Here is a 9,120-nt window from a genome sequence, read left to right as displayed (position 1 = left end):
GGGTTAAATTTTTTTAGTTTTTCCTTCAAGTAATTGTTTTCTTCTTCAACTAAATTTAACCCCTCGACAATAGGGTCGGTTGGATTTTCCGGTTCGCATACCTCCTAGATAAATAAAATCTATGTCACGTTGGTCGGCATAATTATCATAAACAATGAATGAACCAAATAGTTATAAAAGAGAATATATACCACATCCGAATCATAAACAGGACGAGGGCCACCAAGGGCGGATACCAAAACCATCGCATTATATAATAACAAATAATAATAAAAGTAAGAAAATTAGACAAGTATCTATCTAATCATACAAGTAAGATTTTTTTTCTTTTACAAAGAAGATAAGAACAAGAGGCTCACCACGGTGGTGCCGGCGACGAGATCGGCGCGGGTGATCGACGATGGTGAAGACGGGGACGGGACGTGACAGACCGCTAAACCTAGACAAATCTTGAGGAAAATAGAGCTAGGAGCTCGAGTTTGGAAAGGATAAAGCTTAAGTAGTGTGGCTCGGGCATTTCATCGAACACCTCATGTGCATAGGAGGTGAGCTAGAGCACCACAAAGCCCTCCCCTCGCCGGCAAAAAAAAACAGAGCAGTGGAGTGCTTTGCTCGCGAGCGAGGGGTATATATATCCACCTCATTGGTCTCGGTTCGTGGCTGGAACTGGGACTAAAGGCCACCCTTTAGTCCCGGTTCCAGCCATGAACCAGGACCAATGGATGTGGGCCAGGAGCGAGGCCCATTGGTCCCGGTTCGTGTCTGGAACCGGGACAAATGGGTCCAGACGAATCGGGACCAATGCCCTACAAGGCCCGGCCGGCCCCCTGGGCTCACGAACCAGGACGTATGCCCCCATAGATCCCGGTTCGTGACTGAACCGAGACTAATGGGCTGGCCAGGCCTGGACCCAAACCCTGTTTTCTACTAGTGACATGGAACGTTGCCATGCATGGTGTGGAGGGCCATCATTATGGCATTCAATTAGTGATTATGTTATATATGATTAGTGGTTTCTAATGAAACAACCTGTTGACAAACATACTCGTTACGGCAGTGCGCATCTAAATGCACACATTGCTTCTGTTCGTTCACCGTCGCGCACCTTTTGCAAAATTATTATTTTTATTTAAGATATTCGAGGTGGTACTAAATTTCTGTTTGTGCAGTTCAATCATGCATCTTCCGCGCCTGGGCTTCAGCCCATCTGGCATACATCTTCCGCGCCTGGGCTTCACCCCATCTGGCATGCATCTTCCGTGCATGGGTCGGATGCAGCTGTGGCAGCCCATGCGTGGGGTGTTCAGGTGGTCAACGTTGAACCATATCTAAGGCCAACTCCAGCGCATGTCCACAAACGGACGTCCATTTAGCCCTGATTTTGTCCATTTGGGTAGAGTAATGGGTCGTGTTCCGGCCATCTCTAGGATGCGGTGGCCGTGCGCCTAACGGGCGGACACATCCCGGCCGCATGCCGTCCGCGTACATTTTTCTTTGCATGCACATATCTTTTTTTTATCATTGATTTTTGGTACATGGAAATACATCACGAAATTTTGACTAGAAAAACAAGACCAAAGAAAACAAGAATCACAAGAATACATTTTAGAAGATATCCAACTTCCATAACTACTCCTGTAAGTTGGATTAGTGCCTTCTCGATGCATTTATTGTTGATCTACGGAGGTTGATCTTGCGTGCTTCTTTCTTCTTCGAGTGTAAAGAAGTAGACGCTGCTTCCTCGCTTCTAGTCTCATGTCTAGCCTCTATTCTAGCAACAAGTGCACTAGTCTCATCTCTAGCATCTATGCTAGCTAAAAGTGCATGAACATCTACTAAATTGCGCTCTATCAATATATCGATGTCACTACAGAAAACTACTAGTTTGCCATCTGTGAATAACAGACGGCAAAGACGTAAATCCAGACGGCAAAGAGTTTGCCGTCAGGAAGTAGACGGCAAAGTCAGACGGCAAAGATAAATCGGCAAAGAATACTTTGCCGTCTGCTATTTTTTCTGCTTGACGGCAAAGACTTTGCCGTCAGTCTATACCTTTTACCGTCAGCAGGTAAAGCCAGACGGCAAAATATTATAGCAGACGGAACGAATGGATTGACGGACGGCGACAAGTATTTTGCCGTCTACCGGCCGTCCAGCCAGACGGCAAAGTCTATTAACGGTAGTATTACAAAACCTCGGTATACTAGCGTGTGGACATTGAATACTTCAGTATCTAAAAACCGCAGTTTTTCGTGGCTTTGGCAAAACCACTGAGGCGTTTGCCAAATCGTTTTTTCTCAGTTTTCTCCAATTGTCACCTGTTGTTAGGTTGCGTGGATAACCCTGAAGATATTGAGTTGAACCGAACTCAGCTACACGATCTGACCAGCTTGTGCACACGGCTGATGTATCCATGCAGCGTTGTGTAGAGAAATTGACAAGATCAACGACAGAGTAGGCGTACAAGGGCGCGTAGCTTCCTTCCCCTGTGCTGAGCTTGAATTGTTTATTCATAGCTACAGAGAAATGAAGTATAATCACACTGGTTGACGATCAGAAAGATGGAGTTGAGAGACCGACGAGAGCAATCATTTCTCGGTTTTTAAAAAAGGGGTCTGGACCTCTTTTTTCTAATACTGTGAAAAAACCATGGTTTTGAAGATGCTACGGTTTTGCAAAGTGGAGTATTTCTTGGTGCCAAATGCATCAAAGTATTTTAAACCATGGTTTCTAAAAATACCATGGTATTTTTCTAAAACTTCAAAAATACTGTGGTGCCAAACACAGCCTAAGTCTGAGGTTTCTTATAAAATCTAAATAAAATAAAATATGCTAGTTTATTATAGTGCTTTGAAAGGTATTTTTGTGCACAAATCTAAACCTTTAAGTCTGAACTTTAAGCCTCTCTCTCTCTCTCTCTCTCATGTGATTCACACTGCAGACGTTGCTATGGCTCCATCCCAGAAATCAAAAGGTTAAAAAGACCATCATACTCTAATCAAAGGGTCAGCCTCGTTGCTCCCTCTCATCTCCTCATGTGGTATACACACACATTTATAAATAAACTAGGTTGTATTATAGTCTGCTAGCATTCTGTTAAGAAAAATAAAGTAAAATCTAAATCTAAGTTTTCTAGATAGTTTTGCTACTGCAGTATGCTAGCATTCTGTTAAGAAAAATAAAGTAAAATCTAAATCTAAGTTTTCTCATGGGTGGAATATTTAATTCTCGAGTGCAGCATATCAACGGCTAGCAGTTTTGCTACTACAAGACGGTGGAGATGCAGTGTGTGAAGGAAACTTAATGATTACCCAAAGTTCGGCAAAGACTCGCTCGGCTTTGTTGTGAAACTCGATGTTGTTGGCTACACCAAGATCCTCATAGGCTTTATAGTGAAACTCGATGTTGTTGGCTACACCAAGTCACAAATAATGTTTTTTCAACAAAACTCGTATTGAGATATCTTAGAATATTTAATGAAGTATATTGAGCATGATAAAAAAGATATAATCAATGCGTATATAAGTTATACTATAGATGGGAGTACATACTCCCACGAGTACAGAAAATTAGTCCATGAATAAAAACATCATGAACTGGGCAGGTTGGACAAGACTGAATTTTCACACTAGTAAAGAGCGGGCCATCTCTTGCGGTTAAAAACCCTATCACTCACAATTTTACCACCCATCAGGCCATCAGACCAGGAGGATTAGTGATGTTTGAGTCCATCAAAGGCGGTTCTACATACTGCTTGAAATAGGAGGGCACATCTCTGGCGGAGTTCTACCATCGGCCGCCAGAATATTAGGAAGGCCTGGTGCGAAAAATACATTGTTAAATGGTATAAACATACTGAAAATAATATTATGTTTTGTTTATACAATGTGATCGAACCTTTATAACAGCAAACCCTGTGGCTAAGTCGTAAATTATAATTGAACATATGTCACTCTCCAAAGAACACTTTATTTTTAATATCATATAAAAACACACACGGAAATAGTCCACAAATTCTTTATTCGTTGGGATAAATAGATCTAGCATTAATACCGAATATGTTCATCTTGCCATTTGAACTTCATTATCCCCCAAAGAGGAGATGCATCATTTCATAATAAAAAGGAGAAACCAAGTCATGTTTAAGATGTTGTGCGGCACCCAAAAGAAATGTCGGTGTCCACATAGCTTGTTCAAGGGCATTTCAGCAATCCACTCACTTTCTTCAATGTCTCTACCAGCAATGACATACATGGTCTCACTTTTGTGATGATTAAGTTAATACAGCTGTTACAGTGATTGGCGAATTTAGGGGCCGTTCATTCACTGCGATCAAACAGTGGAGAAATAGGAGTTACGATACTAGAATTACATGAAATTATAAATACTTGTGGGACCATTACAAAATTATGGTGGGGCTAATCAATTTCTAAAAGGGTAGATCCGTCCAATTTAGTGTGCAGCGCTGGGAGAAAAGGAAAAGAAAACCTAGCCCCGCACGCTTGTTCCCCGTTCTGTCGATCCCCTCTCCGCTCGCCTCCTCCTCTCCCGGGTCGCTGCACCGATGGCTCAGCCGCTTCTCCTGCGTCTTATCCTCCCCGCTCCTCTCCTCACAGCTGAGTCCTCGATCAGATCGGCGTCCATCTTCAGCGGCGGCGGCATCTTCAGTGGAGGAGGCAGGTGGTCGTGGCGGCGGCATCTTCAGCGGCGTCGCCGGACGAGCTCCACGCGTGGGGGAGATATCTCCACGGGCCCGCGCAACCACGTCCCCTTGCTGACGTCGGCCTCACAAAGAAGAGGTCTAGTCCGCCCGTGCCGCCGAGGAGGGGGAGCAGCCGCGCCCGGAGTAGGTCGTCCCCAACGCCTGCATCTAGTCGTCGACCTTAACTATACTGCAGTCACCGCTGCTGGTTGAGGTCGCCCAGTTGACACCGGCCCCGCCGGAGTGCAGCTCATCCTGCCCGAGGACATGATACGTACGGTCTCTTGCTCCCCCCCTTCATCCCCCTCTGTTGATCTCATTGGCACTGCAGCGACAGTACAAATACGTGCTGAAAGCATCTGTTTTCTACGTTACTAGACTATATGTGTGTTTCTTTTTGGTCCTCTACTAGTACCTACTAGTAGACACGCATAACAATTACTCTTCCTTTGTTCCCTGAATAATTTCCAAGGAAAGGGAGGGACGCCGGCGGGTGATTCCCCCCATTCTGCCAAGGCCAAGATGGGGCAGAAGATGTCATTGGCGCATCGAAGGCTCTCTTTGCTTGATGATGTCAGTAGCATCAGTAGGCACATCGCTGCTGCTGCTGCGGCGGCGGCGGCGGCTGATGATGATGGTGGTGCTTTTGAGCTGATGGCAAGAACCTTCATGGAACCATCTGATCTCATATGTCTGCATTCAGGCACGTCTATTCTTCCAGGATTCAGAGTATCAAATGCATGTTCTCATACATCAACAAGAATAAATATAGGAAGCCGCTTTTATCAGTTAGTTAGTTAGTTGGTTGGTTGGTTGGTCGGTCGATGAATCGAGCATTGGTCGAAAGCTCAAGTACTGAGATTGTTATGAGGCAAATTCAGTACTCCTTTTTTTTCAACCATTTCATTTGCCTTCTCTCTTTTCTTTCTGAATCTTCGGTCACGCTTACCTTGTGGAACCGTCAGACAAACTGAAAATGAACTGCTTATGTATTTTCTTATAGGGCTCATTAGTACCGCAGCAAGTAGTACAAGTACACAGTGACCGCATAGCATCCTCCATGTTATTAGACTATATTATCTATACATTTTTTTTATCTTTACTAATTTTGAACTTCTCGCGATGCGATAATAAAAATTTGGCAATTGTACGATGAGGAGTTCGCTGCTGATGTTCCTCAGAAAAATACAGGAATTTGTGACAGCAATGACGACTTCGTTCCATTGATAGTGAGTGTTCTATTGCTTTAGTTCTCTGCAAAACGGAAGTTGATAGTCATGTCTGAAACCTTGGTTTATTAAGCAAATCTGCAAAACCTGACTATTTTTCGCAAAACCTGACTATTCTGTCTGGCCACATTTATCTTTAGTATTCAGAACGCACCATCTTCTGAACTTGCATATTTAGTACGTAGTATGTATCAGCAGTCCACACATTAATTAACATGGAAAGCTTTCTCAGAATGGACTAGACATCTCTAATGGAAGTTGCGAATCGAGTCTGACACTTTGGTTTGTTAAGAAAATCTGCAATACCTGCCTATTGTAATTGTACCGTTTATCTTCAGTTTTTCTTCTTCTCCTAGGGACAATGTTGATGCCATCAAAGCGAAATACATAATCGAGGCTGCTAACCACCCAACAGACCCCGAGGCCGACGAGGCAAGAACACCAACATTTTGCCACAAAACTAAGCTGCATTTGTTGACACATTTCACACATTGACTTATAGTAGAGAAATGTACATGTTCATGGTGCAGAGAAGGGCGTGCTGGTCCTAGCGGACATCATGGCCAACTCCGGCGGAGTGATGGTGAGGTACTTCCAGTGGGTGCAGAACATCCAGGTGTTCATGTGGGACGAGGAGAAGGTGAATCGGGAGCTCAAGACGTACATGACCCGAGCCTCAAACATAGTTCTGATTATTTAGGCAATGTATGTCGCTGTATAAAATGGACAGTAATTATGTATAGTATATCTTCGAAAACCAGAATTGGCTCAATTTGGAAGAATGCCTACTTTATATGAATTTCTTGCCCACTTTGCACGCGTTGCTACAAGTGCATTATCATGCCTCAACCATAATCATTCTGCACAAATATGGAAAGAAGTGTGGCCCCTATTTTAGTCATCTCTGTCATGTTCGCGTGCACAACCTATTTTGCCAATGAGCAAGTTTAGCATCTGTTTGTTCTTTGATGATCTTATGCTGCTTGCCTGGTTCTCATTGTTGTGCTAGTTGTCTAGTTAGTAAGCAGAACTTTGTTAGAGTAAAGCTAGATGGGACGTCTGTTTCCGTATTGTTACCCAACAGACTTAGACCTAGATTTATTAGTTGTAAATTTGTTAGCTTCATGTATCGCGTTAGTTTCGATGTAAAACACAAGCTACAATGTACCAACTCTTGTCTGACATGTCTATGCCAGTAAAAAATGGTACATGGTGTCGCAGTTATAACCCCGGATCTCAACTACATATGGGAATCTATGTTCTGTTCTCTCGTTCTAAAGATAAAAACTTATACTAAGTGATGCTCTTGGTGCTTAAATATAATGGATATTGCAACAACGAAGTTCAGTTCAATGTTGTTGCTACTGCACTGCTTTTACAAGATTCAGATTTATGCTAGCTACAAATTGTACATACCGTGCCATCCAATGGACAGTTCTATGCACCATTTATACGGTACTAGATGAGTGGTATTTAAATCTATGCATTGCTTTTCATGGCAACCAATCATAACACAGCAGTTGACATGATATAAAAACTCATAATTGTCGATGGTTGGTCATGTTCTGACAGAACTATTTGGATGCAGCATATCTTCAGAAGTGAATTATAATATGGTGTACAATGAAGCTAATTATTCTAGCAAGTGGTCACATAGTCTTTTTACCATCAGAATCACTGATAAGACACATTCAGTGGGGTTGGAACATGTTTACGATAAATTACCTTTAAAACAAGCTTAAAGTATCCAATATCAGAATCCAGTGAGTCGGAGTATAAGGCTTGACTAATTCCTCACCAGTAGCATCCTTCCCTCTACAGTCGGTTAACAAAATACAGAAAGTGGAATCAGAATATTCGACTCACTTCATGTACCAAAAAAAAGGGGTAAGTACATTTTTCATCCGTCAACTCTAGAGAAAATTCAGAAATCGTCCCTCAACTTCAAAACCACCAAAACTCAGTCTCTCAACTAATTAAACCGGATACTTTTCAACCCTGGTAACGCTTAAGGTGGTTTCAGTATGACGTGGACCCTGGTTTTGACTAAAATGAGCCATGTAGCCTGGTTTTGACTACTAGCGGGCACCCTGCCGGCTCTCTCTCTCAATCCCCTTTCTCACTCAAAAACAGAGCGGGCGGTGGTGGCGATTTAGGAAGTGGCGGTCTGGCCCGGTGGCGACCCAGGCGGGGCGGTGGCTGTCTGCTGACTACTGCATTCCTGGGCACGACAGGCTGCGCTCTTGACCCATGAGACCAAGTGACGGCGACGGCGACTTGTGGAGCCAGTTCAAGCAGATGGCATCCTCGGCAAGTTCAAGCCGCCGCTGTACGAATTGTTGTGCACAAGGATGAGCTGCTGCTGGAGAAGACTGTTGAATTACAAGTGCAGAAGAAGAGGTATGTTATGCAGTTTGTTGTACTGATGTGTTTCATCACAGCAGTTGTGTATGCTTTCATGACATATATGTAGGCAATTGAGTACTAATTTGTAGACAAGTTGATGAGAACTAGAAGTGGTATGTAATCTGACTATGCTAATTTGTCATGGAAAATTCAGTTTGCTGCCACATTGCATGGCAATTGAATGTCCAGCAATTGAGCAATCTGACTATGCGTTGACAGTAATGGTACGCATTGGAAGTGGCTGTGGCAGGAGTGCTCTGCATAGAGCTGACCATATGTGTGTGCGTGAGTTTCGTTCTTCATCCTGGGCAACTCCAACGTATGTTCAACATTTCATTGATAATATATTTTGTCCCAAAACTGGACAGCCTGATAAGGTCTGAACAAAGAAAGTGTATACCATATTTTGAATTGATTAAATTTAGTGAACATAGCTTAACAAAATCTGAATATAACTGAACATAGTCTAGACATTTCAGAGCGTTGTACTGAATTCAGTTGGACATAGTCTGGAATGCAGCAAATAATTTTGTCGACGGGATACTAAATGTGAAAATGAATCACACAAACAGTTTAAAAATCACCTAGAATCTGCAGGTGCAGAACCATGCAAACTAAATCATGCTGCAACTTTGGACTCAAGTTAAAATTTCAGAATCTGCTATGGATCAAGGATTCCCAGATGCACTACATAAGGTGGCCGGCTGCGCAAATACAGAGGGGAGGGAAAGGTACCTTTGCTCGCCGGCGTTGATGGGCGTCGCCGGCTGCTTGACGGAGGGA

The 9,120-nt window shown here is 43.3% G+C and overlaps 1 long non-coding RNA gene across 1 annotated transcript; it reads right to left on the bottom strand.

Moving 5' to 3' along the window:
• Positions 1 to 3,520: 3,520 nt before the first annotated feature.
• LOC119304240 lies at positions 3,521 to 9,120 on the bottom strand. Its single transcript, XR_005148186.1, has 3 exons — positions 9,073 to 9,120; positions 7,657 to 7,746; positions 3,521 to 3,817 (listed from the first exon to the last, which is right to left on the bottom strand). It is a non-coding gene; the product is annotated as an uncharacterized LOC119304240 (long non-coding RNA).

This window comes from Triticum dicoccoides, chromosome 5A (assembly GCF_002162155.2).
Source record: "Triticum dicoccoides isolate Atlit2015 ecotype Zavitan chromosome 5A, WEW_v2.0, whole genome shotgun sequence".
NCBI lineage: Eukaryota > Viridiplantae > Streptophyta > Magnoliopsida > Poales > Poaceae > Triticum > Triticum dicoccoides.
The sequence above is the reverse complement of the archived record's forward strand: the minus strand, read 5'-3'. Positions and strand labels throughout refer to the sequence as shown.